The sequence below is a fragment of the Phyllostomus discolor genome, chromosome 5 (genome assembly GCF_004126475.2).
Source record: "Phyllostomus discolor isolate MPI-MPIP mPhyDis1 chromosome 5, mPhyDis1.pri.v3, whole genome shotgun sequence".
NCBI lineage: Eukaryota > Metazoa > Chordata > Mammalia > Chiroptera > Phyllostomidae > Phyllostomus > Phyllostomus discolor.
The window spans coordinates 32,485,328-32,503,729 of record NC_040907.2 but is presented as its reverse complement, the minus strand read 5'-3'; the positions used below and the strand labels follow the sequence as shown (position 1 = coordinate 32,503,729).

General features: G+C 47.8%; 2 long non-coding RNA genes across 2 annotated transcripts; one reads left to right on the top strand and one right to left on the bottom strand.

Moving 5' to 3' along the window:
* Window positions 1–4,337: 4,337 nt before the first annotated feature.
* On the bottom strand, window positions 4,338–7,666 carry LOC114497566. The gene is made up of 3 exons (XR_004903175.1): window positions 7,579–7,666; window positions 6,605–6,795; window positions 4,338–4,776 (listed from the first exon to the last, which is right to left on the bottom strand). It is a non-coding gene; the product is annotated as an uncharacterized LOC114497566 (long non-coding RNA).
* Window positions 7,667–10,036: 2,370 nt separating this feature from the next.
* LOC118500603 lies at window positions 10,037–17,830 on the top strand. Its single transcript, XR_004903177.1, has 3 exons — window positions 10,037–10,119; window positions 16,121–16,124; window positions 17,698–17,830. It is a non-coding gene; the product is annotated as an uncharacterized LOC118500603 (long non-coding RNA).
* The last annotated feature ends 572 nt before the right edge of the window (window positions 17,831–18,402 follow it).

Below are 18,402 nucleotides of genomic sequence, written 5' to 3'. Positions count from 1 at the left end.
TGTTGCCCTGGCAACATGGGAGTTGCATGCTGGTGCTTGCTGGAGATTCATTTTTAATAAGGGGCAGGGCCCAGAAACCCAGCTTCCTCCTTTCATCTCTCCTCCTTCCTGGACAGGGAGGAAGTCCTGGGCCCTGGACCTTAGGGACTGTAGGAGAGGAGGGGAAGAGTCTCCACCTATTAGGAGCAGGACCTCAGACCCCCAAATTCAACATTTATAGCTCATTACAACACAGCACAGTACTGTCAAGGGCAGACCTTCAGCCTCACAAACCAACTCACCACCCCTCCCTCATCAAAGGCTTCAGGCCCAACACCAGTCCTGTAGTGGGGTAGGTGGGTGGGGAGTTGTCCAGTGCCTGGCAAGAGTTGCCTGTTCAAGCCCTTTCAATGGCAGCAGGAAGTGGCATGCACACCAGGAGTGGGAAACCCAGAGGCACACACTCTGAAAGATGCCTGAAGGTAAGCAGTGACTAGAGACCAGCTAACCCACCTACATTTATGATGGATTGGGTGGAAGAAGAGGTTCCTGACACAACCAAAAACTGAGCTGGAAGAGGGTGACAGGGAGTTTTTTCTTAGTGTGACTTAGACAAGAGTTAATATGCCTTCTTTAGTTGTACAGATTCTTGTTCTTGAGTTATTTTCCATTATTGTTTATGTAGCAGTTGCCATGACAAATATTTAAATAGCCTTTTCTTAATTGTTAAATAAAAGATTCCTTTCTTTCCCACCAAACTCTGTCTGCAGTTTTGCCTCATAGACAGTGAGCAGAAGGACCCACCCCACAGGTTGGGTCACAACACCACACTGTACCACACACATGCACCGGAGCTTAGGATCAGGGGAGACAGAAGGGTGTGCTAGAGAGCTGGAAGATTGAAGTGGACTCATCTCAGGTCCCCAGCCTCTGTCCTCCCCTCCCACATGGAGCCTCCCCATTCCCTCAGGCTCCAGACCTGTCAGCTCTGTTTCTCAGCAACACAAGCCCTCAGACAGAGTCAATACTACCTATGGAGCCTTGGTCAAAAGGGCCCAGAATCAGGAGATCACTCAGGCTCCTCCCTGATGAGCATCTTGGCAGGTTCCTTCCCTTATTGTTGAAGAGGGATAATGGCCTCCTCCAATTCTGCCTTACAGGCCTCCTGACAGTCCAAAAAGGAGACTTGGGCACAACCCATGGGCCAAAGTTAGTTATGATGACTGGACTCAGTTCCCAGGTAAGAGCTGTTGAACCAATTTCTTCACTTGTGCAGAGAGGTCTGTCCAGGGTCAGGACATAAGGGAATGTTGGTGGCATGGTGAACACTCTGACTAAGGTTTCCAAATCCCAGACTTAGGTGGGCAGTGAGTTCTAGGTCTTAACAGGACTTTGTAGAAGTGAGCAGGGGCCCAGGGCCAAGCTTCCAGGGCCATGGAATCAAGAGGGAGAAGGATGTATCTACAGGTGGTTCCTCCTCAGAGCAACATAGAAATGTCCCCATGTCCCAGGGCTGGAATTCTCCTCTCTTGACCCTCCCCTGATGTCTGGTGCCCTCCCTCTGTGCCTGTCTCATTCCCGGACTGCAGCTCACTAATTGCCTTAGACATTTGTCAGAGACCACGCTGTGTGGTTCCCAAGACTGTAGCCATGCTATAGCAAGGCCTGAAAGAGGCTAGTAAGCCTCCCTGGAAAATCAAGTAAAAATGCAGGTGGCAGATATGTCGTGACTCTAACACTGAGGGTCACTGTGGGTTCGGGCCTGATAAATACATTGTATTCTTTGAAGCTTGTTCTGCTTTGTATAGCCCTGTGGATACAAACCAGATGTTTAAGTTCAAGGCATAAGGAATAAATTCTTTAGCTCACGAGTCAATAGTACCAATAGACCGTGACCTATGACAGATCTCTGTGTTCCTTCAATTGTTCTCTGTAAATACTACCTGTTTTGTATGACTATAGCCTTTTCACATTGATACGTGAGCTACCCATGTATGCTGTATACACCTACACATGAAATTCCCAATAAAAGCCATTTGGACTTGGAGCATTCTCCACTAGAGGGAATCGCCACCCCTTTTCCCGCTGGAGAAGCAACAATGTTTCCTGGATGACTTATTCACCATCCGTGGCAGACAGGAGGATTCTGCAACCACAGTTCCTCCCACAGACCTTGAACCCTACTCGTATAGGTACCCATCAAAGAGATGATGCAGAGTCGACTGGATAAGGACCCCTGTTTCATCATGTGGGCCTAAGCTGAACTTTGCCCCAAAACTCTTTTGTACCTCATGCCACACCCTGCCTCAAGGTGTGACTCAGGCACCACCCTTCCCTAAAGCTCCCCTCTAGTGTCATTCTGCCACCTTCCCAGCCAAAACCAATACACCCAGGGCACTGGGTGGCTCTTACACAGACATGGATGATGGCAGTAGAGCCACAGAGTCCCATCTTGGGAGGGTAGAAATGATATCTGTGAGTTCATATTCCATGATCCTTCACCTTGACAGTGGTTACCTGGGTGTGTGCTTTAGAAATTCATTGTTTTGTACACTTTTGCTTTAGGTAAATATTTTTATGCTATTTTCCAAACACATATGCAAAGTTAAAAGAGATACCCATCTCAGTGAAGGGCCAAGCCCCAAAGCCACCCCTCTGTCATGTGGACTGGGCAAGTGCCTTGTCATAAACAGGAATCCCAAGGCACAGCTTCCATTGTCTTCACTGTATCACTGAGACTGGAATGTAAGTTTCTTTTACATTTTAAAAAGATTGTCTATTACAAAAAGAAAAGGAGGAGACTAGAAGCAAGTGGGTTCTCACCACATGTTTGCTGAGTGAATGAGTCAGCTCTAGGATACATGCACAGTAAGCATTCATAGACACACCTGTTTTCTGGCACCATCCTCAAGGTGACTGTCTAGGGGATACCAACTCCCCTTCTATCATACAAGCCTCCCAAGGACAGGGAGCCACAGCTGCTCCACAACCCATCTTGGAGGGGGCTGTGCCCAAGGACAGGCCACAGCCTTGGCTGTCTGGGGCCCTACTCTTGGCAGAGCTACTTCCCAGAGCCTGGCCCCAGTGGCCTCAGGTGAAAGTAGATGCCATTCTACCTGGAGCACAGGACTGGCTGTGGCAGCTTGATGGGTGGCCACAAGGGGTCCAGGGCAAACTAAAAGTGGAGCAAGCAGAGGGCTGTGACCATCTTCATCTCATTCATTGCAAACTGCTGACCAATGCAGTTCCTGCAGTGAGCAACACAAAGAGACATCAGGAATGGGATGTCAGAAGTGGTGAAATCCAGTGCTGTCAGTGGCCAAGAAAAATCAATAACTATTTCTGCAAGACTAATTGGCTAATTGAGTGATCGACCAGGGCTTAAGAAACAGATCATAAGGTAGGGTCCCAGACTACTGGTAAGTAGATTCCCATTGAGGATTCAGGCTTGGGGGTCCCTCTTGCAATGACTCACCAAACCAAACCCCTACTAGGGACATGAATGTGATAATTGCAGAAAGTCCTTGGAACTTACCCTGTGTTAGAATCACCACAGCCCAGCAAGGTCCCCCTCATCACAGAGTTCCCCAAAGTGATGATTCCCCCACAACAGACTCCACCCCACCTCCCCAGACCTCAGGGACTGGAAATGTGGGGCTTCCACTTATCTGGGTCCAGCAGAGAAGAGTATGAAAGCAAGGGGATGGCATCCCACCACATTCTCAGGGGAAAAGCACAGGGGATCAAAGACTTGGGGGACAGGCCAGGCTTAAATACATGCCAGGTCCAGAGCAGGGTGACTCCCCACAGCCTCCCTCCCCCTCTGAGCTCCAGGCCCAGGAATAGGATACCTCAGGGTCAGGCCACACAGCACTGTTCCTATGGAGGGCATAGATGTGCATAGAGATCAGGCTGCCTGTGGGCAGAGCAGAGGGAAGGTGACCAGGTGGCCCTGGCTGCCCAGGATCCCATCGTGTCTGCCTAACTAGACACCAGCCTCTGCCTCAACACTGCTAGTGACAGAAGGTTCGTGACAACTCTCAACACATCAAGTGCTTTTGATCATCACCATGCCTACTTCCTGTAGGCCAGCACTGGGCACAGCACCTGACACAGACATTTGTGAAATGGAACAAGAAGACACTGAATCCACCCCACCAAAAGGCAGGACATGCAAGGGCCATTACATGCTTTCAGCTCTCAGTGAACTGATTCTCGAGGCAAGTTATTCAAAGCATTATGCTATCAATAGTGACAGCTACCAGTCATTGTGTGTGGACCATGTGCCCAGAGCTGAACTTTCTTTATGAAGCCCGCAAGAAGAGTTGTACAGGTTGACACTGCACACACCATAGTCTATATGAATGATGCCCCCTGAAGTTTTTCAGGGAACAACTTGCATAGTGATACAGGACAGTCCTAATGATTTACTCCTGGCAGCAACCTTGTAAGGCAGGTCTTTCCTCAACGTCATTTTAAAGAAGAGGAAAAAGAATTTAGGGGTAGAGGGGTTTACCCATGTTGTAGAGCCAGGATTGGACCCAGGCCAGCACAAAGCATGAGTTCTTTGCCATGGGTGCAAAGATTCAGCCAAAGGCACAGAGAGTGTCAGAGAAGCATCCTCAAAGACCCAGGTTTCAGCCCCAAATGCACCCTCTCCCACCTGCAGGTAGAGTGTGGCCATCCACAAAGGTGACAGGCTTGATGAGGTGGTGGGACACCTGAGGCACAGGCGGGTAGAGGAGGAGGCTCTCCTTGATGCACATGGTCAAGCAGGTCATCTTGGCTAGATCATCCCTGCCAGTAACACAATCAGCCTTTTCTGAAGATGGGCAGCAACAGGGTGCTGTGGGAGGACAGGCTCCAGCCCCATATTCCCTTTCACCACCATCACACACCCAAGGCTCATAGAAACACAAATGCACCAAGTGTTCAGGACACACTGGACTAAGGTGTTCACTCAGACCAGGGACTCTGACTCCTCTTTTCTCCATCCTTCCCTCCTCACTGCTAGGAAGGGAAAGCATAGGACCCTAGAGGTGTGAGTGCACCCAGACATCAGAAACAAGGTCACTCCTGTGTCTCTGAGAGCCCCACAGAAGCCCTGCAAGAGACAGTCCCTTGAGTTCTGCTCTGTTTCCCCTGTAGAGTGGATGGAAAGGATCAGGGGCTAATATTCATTGCTGAATGCAGTAATAAATGCATGAGCAATGACAAGCTCAGGTAAATATATATATTTATATATATATAATTATATATATAATATTAAATATATATTTATATATAACTATATAATATATATTTGTATATAATATAATATTATACATAATATATAATATATATAATATTATATATATAATTATATATATACATATATATAATTTTTCCCCCTCTATTCTCATTTGCCACTAGGAAGCTCAGACCCAAAAGTGAGATTCAACTATAACGACTGGGCAATACCTTAATCCATAGCCCCTAGGTTTGCCCCAGGTCCTCATTTTTCATGTTGGTTTATTGTTTTATTGAATAAATATCCATTAAGATGCTTCACATTCTAGATAGAATGAAATGAAAATTAAAATTTCAACTCCTTACCTCCAGGTTCTGTTTAAATTATTACCCAACCTAGAATGTCTGGCTTTCTCTCCCTTCACCTGACTTTTACCTCTCCTTAGAAAGCCAACTTAAGACCCACTCCTTCTGATTTCTCTGCCTCCATCCTGGGATTTCTCACTCTTTAGTTTTCTCTAGCTTCTTAATTATGTGAGTTAATCTCTCTAAAAACTCCCAGGGCAGCAAATTGGCTCCTCCTCCTCAAATTCCCACCCATATACCCAATAGCATCTGACAGCTGGCTGGACACTCCAGAAGACTTCCAACATCCAAACCTTAAAAATAAGTTAGGGAGACTTCATCTTCCAAGTCTAGGACCCTGGAATTATGCGTGTCTCTTTCAAATGAATCTAAGCTTCCTGCCACCAACTGAACATTTTCTGCACCCCGGCCAGGTGCCTGGCCCGGATACTGCCAATATGAGAGAAGGCAGGGAGACAGGGATGTCAGGGCAGAGCTGTGGGAGGTTGCTAGAGAGCCTGTTGCAAAGAAAGGTCACCATCAGTGGTGTTGTGATAATGAGTTAAACGTGAACTGAGAGACAGAATAATTCAAAGTTTCTGAGTGATGGAGTTTGGAAAAAGGCCTTTTCTCCTTCTCCAGAGGGGTCTGGGAGCTGCACATGACCACCCAAAGGCAGGTGGGAAGGGATCAGCTCCTTTGGCTTTGCCAAATCTGCTCATACTCAGTTTCCACTTCTTTGTCTGCCAGCATTCCCTGCTCTGTCCAGGAGGTAAGAAGGGTGGTCAGGTTCTACTATTAGAGTCAAAACACAGGAAATCAGCCATCTGTTCAAGAGCTTTTCTATGTTACTGGCACCTGAAAATGTTCTGTTGTGGGAGAATGGGCTCGGGGGTGCATCCTGTTACACTGGAGGTAACAGGACAGCAGTTGCTGTCCTCACCTGTTTCCAGCATGGCACTGTGTCATCAGGGATGACACAAGACAACATGGGCACAGCCTGTCCCCACAGCTGAGCAGGACAGCCTGGGCTACCCACAGCCTCACTCACCACTGGAAGGAGTCCCTGCCCCCAAGGATCTGACAGATTTCCTCCCGGCAACAATGCTGGTGCTCCGGGTACAGGGCCATGCAGTAGAGGAACCAGGAGATGCCACTGGTGGTGGTGTCATATCCTTCAAACATGAATGTGTCCACCTCAGCCCGGAGGTCTCTGTCAGACAGCTTGATCCCACTTTCATCCTGGGTTAGGGTAGGCATAATGGAGCAAGCTAAGGCATTCAGGGTAGGGGTGAAGAAGTGCTAATAACAGCAATTGTAAAATGAAGGTCCGAGGGAGGTAGAGAAAGCTCTGTTTCAGATGGGAGGTTAGGACCTTCCCCCAGATTCCTATCTGATCTCCCAAACTCAGCTTGGATGCCTCCTACTCCAAAAACTCTTCCCTGATCCTCTGACCAAGTGACCTATGACATTTCCCAGAATGGACTCTTGATTCTGCTCATTTATGACACACAGAATGCCCCCAGGCACAGGGAGAGATTTTGTCAGAATCCACCTCCTGTTCTGTCTACTAGACTGTAAGCATCTGGAGGGCAGTGCCAGGTCTTTCTCCTCTTCTGCATCCCTACCACAGGAACTAACCCAGGGAAGTGCTCTGTCAGTCTATGGGCTATGTGAGTAAATGAATGAATAAATAAATGAATGAAGTCTGTGATTCTAAAATTTAGGGCACTGAGACTCTTCAGAGTCTTAGACATCTGGAATTGTTCTATGGCTGTCTGGCTTGTTACCAGGATTCCTCCTACTATATCTCTCTCCACAGCCACAGCCAGCCACACCTTGCACCATCCCACCTACAACCCTTTGCTAATGTGTCATGGATAAAGAACAGACCATATTTGCTGGAGAAAGAAAGAGAAATTCTTAACCACCCTGCTGCTGTGCAGTGATCCCTACCCCTAAAGGGCAGTTTGAGGATCACGTTTGAACCAGTTCTCAGGAGGTAGTGGGCAACTGTGCATTCACCTGAGCCCCCAGGAGAATGCCCAGGAAATCCAGGTGCCTTCGATTCTGGATTTTCTCCTATTCCTTCTCATCTTACAGGACTGCCTTCCATTCCCAGGTGACTTCGTCTAGGCCAGGGGAACAGGGTATCACTCCCCACTGGCCCAATATCTGCCCACAGGGGAACAGAAGTTCTACAATGGCAATGAACCAGACTGGTCCAAAGGAGTGGCATTAGAGCCCTGACGTCCTGCGGGTGGGCAGCGTGGGAAAGGCCCACCTGTGAGGTCATGGGCCACCTGGCAGGCTCGCAGGAAGCAGCAGCCATGTGCAGTAAGGTACATGGAGTCATTATGAAGTAGATGAAGTCATTATGGTACTGGAAGGACTCTATGCGCTGCTGCATCAGCAGAGTGAGATCCTTGACCCCCTCATAGTAGTCACTGTCCCTGCACAGAGATGGAGGGCGAGGGGCACTCAGACCCTGACCCACAGCACAGCCCCTCTCTCCTTCATATCAGGAATCCAGCCTCAAGTCAGCTCTTTCTCCTTTCCTCTCTCTGCCATTAAGCAAGAATCTGTCTCCCCAACTTGGACAAGTCCAGCTCCCCTCAGCAGGGGTTTTCTGGGGCAAGACCCTGTCTCCTTTCAGACCAGGTCCCAGGAGTCCTGCCAAGTGTCCCTTCTGAGCTAGCCTGGGTTGAGACTACCATCAGCCCCAAATTCCTCCTGACCTGTGGCTCAGGCCGCTGTGTCCTTTGCCAAAGGTGCACTTCATGAGTGTGTCCAGTGCCATGTGACCCACATCACCAAAGATGTCAAAGTTCTTATTCTCACAAGCCTTTTCCTCCCACTTGTCCTAGAGCCCAGAGAGGGTGAGTAATGTGGCAGGGCCAAGAGGCAACCTGTCCCAGGCACCCAGTCCCTGGCCTGACCTCTGTCCTGCTGGACTGTGGGGTGGGGGCAGGCAGGACTTCAGGATCAGAGGGCAGGATGAGGAGGCAGGCCTTCCACAGCACTCACAGACACTTCCTCCCTGTCAGGGCTGCCTGTATATAAGGAAATTGATGGGCCAAGAGGTAGTGAGCTGCCCAGCACACTGTGTGTGTAAGTCAGGCCTGCAATAATGAGGCAGAAGAGTGCCCTGCAAGGGCAAAGACCACCCTGAATAAACTGTGGAGATTATCTGGGCCTGAGATGTGGAGCCTGACCCTGACCCCTGGCAACCCTTTTAGAGGAAGAGTTGCCAATGGCACTGTTTTGGCAGTTGTTGTAGATAGTGAAGAGACACTTTCTAGACATGAATGGCCTTCCTCATATTCTCAAATATAAGCATCCCTCAAATCTGCTCCAGTAGGAGCCTTATTGGGCCCCAAGAGGCCCATTGTTCTGTGGGAAATGCCTGGGTCTCCTGGGGCAGACAAGGGCCAAGGATGCCTGGCGACTTGGAGCTCCACACCTAGTCAGCTCCCAGCAGGCAGCAGGTATCAGGCATAGCAAGGCTTGGCATTGCTATGGCAGGAAGGACTTCAAGGCCTCAGCGATCCCTTCACTGCCCTCCCTGTGGGAAAACTGGGCAGAGAGGGGCTGGCCAGTAGCCATGGCCTCCAAGATCTTGGCACTGGGAGCTCACAAGCATGGCATTTGTGGATTCAGCAAACACCATTATGTAGGGCTTTAGCACATCGTAATGGAAGCTTGCAGTGCTGGAACCACTTGGGTCCTTAGAGGACCAACAGGCCTTTACCTGGGAAGGGATGGGACAGGGAGGACTAGTCAGTACACAAAGTTCTGCCCCATCTCTGGAAGTCCAAGGTTAAGTAGGCCCGTCTTAACCAACCCTACCCTAGAACTCCCCACCCAGCATCACATCCCATCCCACCTCTACCTTCCAGCCACACAGCCTCTGGTGACACCAGCCTTGAGCCCATGACCATACCTTTGCTTAAGCCCTTGCCCTGGGCAGCACCACCTGTAATATCTCCTAGGATCAATTCTAGAGCCAACTCCTCCAACAAGCTACTCCTCACACTCACACATTTTCCACACCCCTTGCCCTACCTGTCCTGGGCTGAAGACACACCCAGCAGGAGAAGGTACCAGGGCCCCACTTCCCTGGATAACTGACTGAGTGTGGACAGGCCAGGGAAGGATCCTATCACCCAGAACCAGGAGCACGAAGGTGACCACTCACCAATCCATGGGAGGGAAAAGTCATACACATCTGAGGCCTTGGGGTCTGTAGGAAACAGAAGATCTGATTCAGACAGGATTGGAGGATTTCCAAAAAAGGCTCATTGATAAGTAGGATGTGAACCTCTGCTGCCCTACATAAGGTACAGGCCCAGGACACCTCCCCACATGGCAGTACGATCCCTTCGCTCTCAGTATGTCCTGCCCTCTCTGAAGAATGCTCACCACCTCTGCTGTAAATGGCTTTCACATATTCAGGTTCATAGATGTTCAGGAATCCAAGTGGCTGTGCAAACCAGAGTAGGTGGGCGTAGGAGAACTGGTGGGCCCAGGACACTATCTTGTCCAGGCTCCCTGTCTGTTGGATCTGTAATTGTGACAGAAGGGCAAACCAGTCAGGAACCCAGCATTACCAGCCACAGTGAGTCCCTCAGCCTGCCCAGGAAGGCCCAAGAGGGATACATCCTTTCTCCTACACCCCATTCCCAGCCTATCACCCAGTCCTATCCATCTTTGGTTCAGTCCCCTCTCCAGTCACAGAGCCACTGCCTTGCATCCAAGCCACTCTCTTATTGCACCTGAGTTGGCTCAACAACCCCCAAATTGTTAACCTGCTGCCTTCTGGTTCCTGCCACTAACCCTCTATCTACACTGTAGCCAAAAAAAAAGATTTCTTTTCAGCATTAAACTGTTCATTAGAAGGATAGTCCCAGCTTATTCTTTAAAAGGAAAACCACTATGATTCCATCTTGTTAAATCATTTGACACATTTTTTTGATGACTTACTATGTGCAGGGCATTATTTGATATCTCAAGACAATGAAACAGACATGGTCCTGCCCTTTCATTCTATGGGGAAGATGATAAGACACACAAACACTTAAGTAAAATCATTGAGACCATAGTAAGTTCTAAGAAGGAAATAAGCACTGTGCTATGAGAGACTAACAGGGGAACCTGCCTAGATAAGAGTGATCCACATGGCTTCTTGTTGGGGGTAACATTTAAGGTGAAACCTGAAGGATGATGAGTCTGGTCATGTGAAGAGTAAGAGAAGGGCATTCTGGGTGGAGGCAATAGCAGGTACAGAGGCTCTGGGGTGGGAAACAGTATTGGGTCTTCCAGGAAAGGCCTCATGGTGGGACAGTGGCCTGAGTTGAGGTTGGAGAGATCATTCCAGGGGTGGTGTGTGCCCTCTGGGAGTTTTTTAAACCACACCTACACACCTAGAGAGGTTCATATAAAACTATAGTACACTATAAATACCTTTCCAAACCTGCCTTTTAACAAATTAACATATCTTTATACATTTTTTTATTTTAATTATTGTTGCAGTACAAGTTTCTATCTTTCACTCCCATCCCAACGCACCCACCCAGCCCTCTCCTCCTCCCTCCCATTTACACCCACCCCTAGTTTTTATCCATGTGTCCTTTATACTTCTTTTTGTAAACCCTTCCCCTTTTTTCCTGAAATCTTGTATTATTTTTCAAACTAGTGCATTTAACTTTCAATATTTTTTAACAATTACATACCATTCCACTATATGGACATACCATTGTGTATTTATCCATTTTTCTCTATTTTGACAGGGTCTTTAATACCCTTCAGTGACCTCCCCATGGGTCTCAGAATGAAGCCTGAGCTTCATCATTTGTGAGGAAGAACACCTAACACTTATTAAGTGCTTGCTGTGTGTCAGGCCTTCTTCTCAGCACCTTACACCTTGAGCTCATCCAATGGTTACAACAACTCTATGAAGCCCCTTTTTAGGGAAGAGGAGCCTAAAGTACAGAGATCTGAGGTTCCTTGCCAAGGACCACATAGCTTTTAAGAAAAGTGGGATGGGAACCAGGAAAGTTTACCCTATGGTCAGCAACCATCAGAGTTTGACAAACTGGTTTGAATATAAATTTCCCCTGTTGTTTAGATGTATGAACTTCAGCAAGTTCTCTAGGCTTTCTGAATCTTACTCTCCTCATCTGTAAAATGGGGGACAAAATATTTAGCTTACAGGATTGCTTTGGTATTAGAGAAATCATGCAGGGTGTGTGTGTTACTAGGTTTGTCAGGTGGCATTCAAGGCCCTTAAGGGATAAAATATGCATGAAAGGACCTAGAGCAGGATTCTGCACAAGCTGAGCCCTTGACAAATAGTTTCCTCCCCTTCAAGCCTACCTCTCCCCAAATTCTTCCTTCAAGCCTCCTCCCTGCATCTCCTGACACATCCTACTCCCAAATGTGCCAACGACACTGAAGAACATGCTCTGAACATGCCCTAACATACTTATACCTATGAGTAAAGGACTAACCAAAACTTCTCCCCTGTCACATGAAAGCTGACTTTGTCTTACTCTCTAATTTTGTTTTATTAGACACTTGATACCTGTAATATGTCAACTGTGTTTCTAGGCAACATGGCTATAACAAAAATGAACTTTGGTTGGTAAATAAAATCCAGACTAGGAAGAACCATGAGTGAACAATAAATACTTGATAGTATCATAGGCTTTGGGTTCTTGAGTGTGAGTGCATGGCTCTTGCAGAAACCCTGGGACAGTCAGTGAGACTCCATGGGATTTGGGGATTCTAAGACAAGGTGGACACATACCTGCTAAAGTGGGTCTCATTTCCCTGCCCTTGGCCAGCCCCTTAGGAGCAGGTAGATGGCTGATGTGGATGTTATGAGGAATGCCTGAAGAGCCCTTGCTGGAAAGCTGCCCATATCCTTGGAGATGTCTGATGCTAACTGTGTCTATGGCAGCCTTGTGTGTGTGAATGTCTGAAACTAAGATGGTCTCCTGGGGTGTGGCACAATGTCTGTACCTTTGATGATACCATTCCTTGTTCCCCATACACCCTCTAGCTGAGTACTGCCTGTTATAGGACATTCAGCCTGAATGCCCCACTCCAGGAAACTCTCTATCTTCAACTGAGTGAAATCTGCCTCTTCCAGGCCTCTCCAGTACTGTTAGTACCTTATCCATGCTCTTCTTGGTGTTATAATTGCTTGCTTAGATGACCAAAACTATTAATAATGTTAATATTGGTATTCATTAAGCATTTAATGTCATCAGACACTGCACTAATGCTGGTATACAAATTCTTTCACTTAATCCTCAGAAAATCCTATAAGACAGACACTATCATAATTCCCACTTCATAGATGAGGCAGGAAAACCCTGTAACATTAGCAATGTTAGCAATAAAAGTGGGATTCACACCCAGGACCCCTGACTCCCCTCTGGGCCATGAGTTCCAAGCACATAGATCACATCTGCGGCATGTTCAGGTCACTGTGGAGCTCAGAACAGGGCCTCAGAAACACTATGTACTTCATAAAGTGTGCATGGAACAAATGGACTGAATACAGGAAATGAAAACAAGGAAGACAAGAAAGGAAGGGAGAGAGCACACAAAGCATCTGGCTATTGAAAACACTGGCCAGGGATAGTAAGTCTCATGAGGCACCAGACTGAAGTCTTCCTCAAACAGCATTGCAGATGTTTATTTGTTTGCCCCAGCTGGCTCTAAATGCCTGCTCTGGCTAATCCACATTTGCTGCTCATTTCTATATTCTATCTCTCTCTTTTTAAAATATTTCATTTATTTATTTTAGAGAGCATAAGGGAAGGGGAGAGAGAAGGAGAGAAACATCAATGTACAGTTGCCTCTCATGTGCCCCTTTTTGGGGACCTGGCATATGGCCTGACTGGGAATCAAACCAAAGACCCTTTGGTTCACAGGTCAGCCCTCAATCTACTGATCATACCACCCAGGGCTCTCTTTTTTTTAATTTTAGATTTATTTATGTTAGAGAGAGGGGAGAAGGAAGAGAAAGAGAAGGAGAGATACATTGATGTGAGGGGAAAACATTGATTTCTTGCCTGTCATATGCACCTCAAACAAGGACCAGCCAACCCACTCAGGTACCTAGACCAGGAATTGAACTGTTCACCTTTTCCTTTGTAGGACCATGCCCAGCAAATGAGCCTCACCAGTTATAGTTGCATTCTATCACTTGACATAGGAAATGAAGGGAACAGATATGTATTCAGTACTTCATATACATCAGGTGTTATGTAAGTAAATTCATAGATTGCCTCATGCAGAACAGATAATTATTCCCATTTTACAGATGAGAAAACTGAGGCTCAGAGCTATTAACAGACTTGTCTATTGCTTGTAGGTTACTACTGCTCTGACTCAGGTGAGAGCTCCCACCCATCCTACTGCACATTGAAGTCTGTCAGGGCTGCTACGTTCAGGAGCATAATCCCCTAGATTTATGCACAACCATGTTGAGATCTGTGCAAGTACTGGCCCAGCTTTTCCTTCAAGTAAAGTTCCCTTGCATGATCCTTACCCATGCAAAAAATCCATGTGTCTTCCAGGAAACAGCCTTGAAGAAGGACACTGAAAATCTGATAATGTCTCACCCAAGCCACTTTCCCCAAGGGCCCTGGACATGGAACCTGGCTACTTTGTCCTCCAACCACCTATCTTTTGCCTTCCCTGGGGCTCTTCTCTTCCTAGGCCCTCTGCACAGTCCAGTGAAATCTCTCCATTGATCTTCTCACTCATTGCCTTGGAATTACCACCATGAGTTTAACCCAGAGGCTGAGGTAGGGTTGTTGTAAGTGTCTTACTGCCCTGGTGCACACAATGTCAAAATGCTTATCACTACACAAAGTGATAAACATCATTTCTATCTACCAGTAAGAGGGAACTTCTGCTGTCCTTGACCCCTTATCTTCCTCCCTGCTGGTTGGCATTCCTAGAAGTGCTCTCTTCATCTTGAGTGTCACTCAGTTTTCCACCTGATCTCCTGGGTTTTCCTTGCCAACTTAACTTCTAATCACCATGACCACTCTGCTCCTCTCCATCCCTCCCAAGTCCAGCAGGACAGGGGCAGGGAGCCCAACTGGACAGGTGCAGGGAGAGACTTAAGTCACAGAGAAACCAGACTCACAGAATCTCAAGGGTGGAAGGTGGCCTGGGCTGGTCTGGCTCATCTCAGCCCACTCCCTTCCTCCTCAGTCATGAGTCTGCCCCTCTGCAGCATGCCTACCCAGGACAGGAGGCCCTGACCTCATGCTGACCATGTCCACAGCTTGATCCAGCCCCTGCCTCCCATGCCCAGCTTTCTCCTATGTGATTTTGAGTGCCCCAGGAGCCTGGTAGGAGTGAGGAGGGTTCCCAGCACCTGGCTCCACTAGTGGAACTGCAGTCCCATTCAAAGCCCTGGTGTGTCCTCTGTCTGGGGGTTCACATGGCTGCCTCATCAGCTCCTCTAAGTTACACAACTGGTCACCCACCCTTTGGTCTACCCACAGGCAGCCTACTCCCTCTGCACACCTATGCCCTCATAAAAAAATGCAGTGTGGTCCAACCACACAGTACCCTATCCCTGGGCCCACAAGTCTAATGGGATCCTGTGGAGACCCCCCTCCCCCTGGAACGGGCAGGTTTTTAAGTAAGGCCTGTCCTCTCACATTTTGACTACCTGTGCTGTTGCACTAAGAACATGGCCAGATGCCACCTTCATGCCCTTCTCCACTGGGCTGAGGTTAGGAGAGGCAGTTTCAAGGGATGGTCTTTTCTGGGCAGGCAGCTGGCCCTTCCTTCCACCACAGTCCTTCTCCTCCTTTCTTAATCCCATTATCACATGGCCTAGGAATCACTGTTTTTTAACCTCACCCAAGAATACATTTATTGATTTTTATACAGAGAGAGAAACATTGATGTTAGACAGAAACATTAATTGGTTGCCTCCTATACATGTCCTGACCAGGGGACTGAACTCTTGAACCTAGGTATGTGCCTTGAGCAGGAATCAAACCTGAAACAGTTTTAGGTGTATGGTCCAATGCTCCAAACAATGGGGCCAGGGCTGTATTCACGTTTTATGGCTTGATTTTATCCTGAATCAAAAGGCAAGAGTCATGAGTCTACCCTCAACTCAATTCCTGAGCTACAACACAAACATAGGCAAATTCCTTGCCCTCTCTGAGCCTCAATTTTCTCATATACACATTAGGGAAAATAATCCCTCCCCTCTCCTTCCTGCTTCTCAAGTTGTGGCATGGATCAAACCAGAGCAGAAGTGCCAAGCTCTAGGGGAGTGCAGAGTTGTTGAGCCTGCCACAGTTCCTCAGGAAACCTTAGTAGTGCCAGAGATCATCTACCCCTGCATATCCCTCTTGGTGTGAAGACCCTTCACATATTTGTGTTGGAGGCAATAGCCAGAGCTAAGCCATGTTTTAGGCCTTCCACATACTTTCAAAGTGGGTCACAGTGGCTGGAGGGAGAGTGGGAAGGTAGAATTTGGGGATGAAAAAGAGCAAACTCTGATGTGAGGGTAGGGGAGCAAGGTGCTCATCCTAGAATACTCAGCTTCACACTGGAGGCAAGAGAAAGTAGAGGAGCTGTGAAAGAATAGGGATTGAAGGTCTCCCAAAAGCCTCACATACCACCATTAGGGTCCAACCTCAACTTTTCCATTACCTCCTTCTGTACTTAGCAAAGCCTCTCTCAAACCCCTCCTGGTTCCTCCACTTATCCTCTCCATCACTCTCTTTCCTCTACCAATACCCGTCCCTACGCTCCACCGTCCACTCTTTGTTCATTCAGTGATGCGTACTATGTGCCAGGTTTTGTACTAGACCTTGAGGGTACAGGGGTCATAGTCAATATTGGGAAAGATGAACAAATAAACAGAAAATGACACCCCCATGAAACAACTGCTGAGATACAGAGCAAGAGGCTGATGCGAACTCCTGGTTAGGCACCAAACCGAGCCTAGGGAGGGAAGGCTCTGGTCTCAGCTTTCCCCTCTACACAGTAAGCTTCTTGAGAGCATGAGAACCGGGCCTGGGTCTGATTCACCTTTCTGATGCACCCTTTCTTTTTCTGGGTGCCTCAAGGTGCACACAGGTTACTTAGCCTTCTTCAGAGAGGAGTTTATATAGGGGCAAGATTAGTCAGAGAAATCCTCATCTGAAGGTCAAGTTCATTTCTAGCATCAATCATGGAGGAGAAGCAATTCCCCAGGCTGTGAATCAGGGAAGGTACTCAGGAGGTAGAAGAAGTAACTATGCCTCTCTCTGAGCCTTAATCTCTGGCATCTACACCTGGGCTCTGAAACCTGGCTGCAGAGCAGTACTATCATAGAAGTTTTTTAATTCAGGCTTCTACTTGCAATATGCTAAGTAGGATGTCTAGGGGCTTTCGGCCAAGGAAACTACTCTCTCTGGTTTAGATCATAAATTTCTGGTCTAAATCATAAACTTCTGGTCTAGATCCCCATGAAGGTAGGGAGCTAAGAGGTGTTCCTGACAATGGGTGTTAAGGAGGTCTCCCCACCCTGAGGTAACTGGGCAGAGCAAGTGAGGATCTGAAACAAAGATGCCACAATTCCTGAGCCAGCCCTTAGGCATGGCCAGGAGATCCCCAACTTTGGGGGCACAAACAGCTCAGATGGCCTGGGTGGTCTCTGGGTGACAGTACTCATCTCTGCCTTCACTTTCATTTTCTGCCTTAAATTTGAAATTTTTACACTGCACAAAACAAAGAGAATGTTGATTAAGCTTTAAATGAAATTGTCTGATTTTATCAGACTGTCCAGGATTTTTGCTCTGTTACTATCGCCAAGCCCTTAGCAGAGCCTTTGGCTGAACCTTGGACCTCAAAACAATGGGAAGGAGTCTGTGGCATGCTTGGGCTCCAACTTTAAATTGTCCCCACCCAGGCCAGCTCAGAAGATGGACTGAAGGGCAGATCGGGTGGCGAAGTTGTATGGAAACCGTGGCTTCCAGGATATCATTTCCCTGCCCTAATAGAGTCTCCTTCCTTGGACCCCAGAAGACTGGATGGATATCTAAAGAAAAACAGGCCATTTTCTTTCTCAATCACTCACTCTGCATACCACCCACCACATACCTCGAGGGCATGCCAAAAGAGCTAGTGGGTAGGGGGCCCTGGGAAGCTGTCCACAGCCCTGGTGAGAAACTGCCTCCGCATCAGCAGACCAATGAGCTTCAGGAAGCCTAAGACCAAGATCAGTCCAGAAGCCCACAGACCCAGGTGGGGAGGCTCAGGGAAAGTAAGACAGGCCCCATGGCTGGAGTTGCAGCCACCCAGGCTCCTCCTGCTGCTTTCTGGCTCACTTATACTCTACATGCTGGCACCTTGCCTGATCCTTCCCCCAGCCAAACCAGCAGCAACAGCACAGACTGGGCAGAGCTTCATAAGGCAGAGACAGCAGCCCCAAAAGTCACAAACTACAGCAGACACAGCCTGGCTCACTCATCCCAACGAGCTGGAGAGAAACCAGGTTTTGGGCTTCACAGAAATCAAAAAATGGTATCATGCCTTGGTTCCCTAAAGGAACAAACACAGGCAATCCTTGGTATAATCACTGGAATAACATCTGTCTTTTCCTGTAAGTATCTTCTTGTTTCAGGAGGCTTCAACACACTGTCTCATTTAACCCAAACGAAGCGGTCATAGATACTCACTTTATACCATGTTCCACATCATGAAACTGAGGCTCAGTTTTGCCTGAGATTTCCACTTTCCCTTTCAATACAGGCGGGAGGCTTCCACTTATATCAGGCACATGATGCTTTGAGTCCTTTTTGATAGGCACTG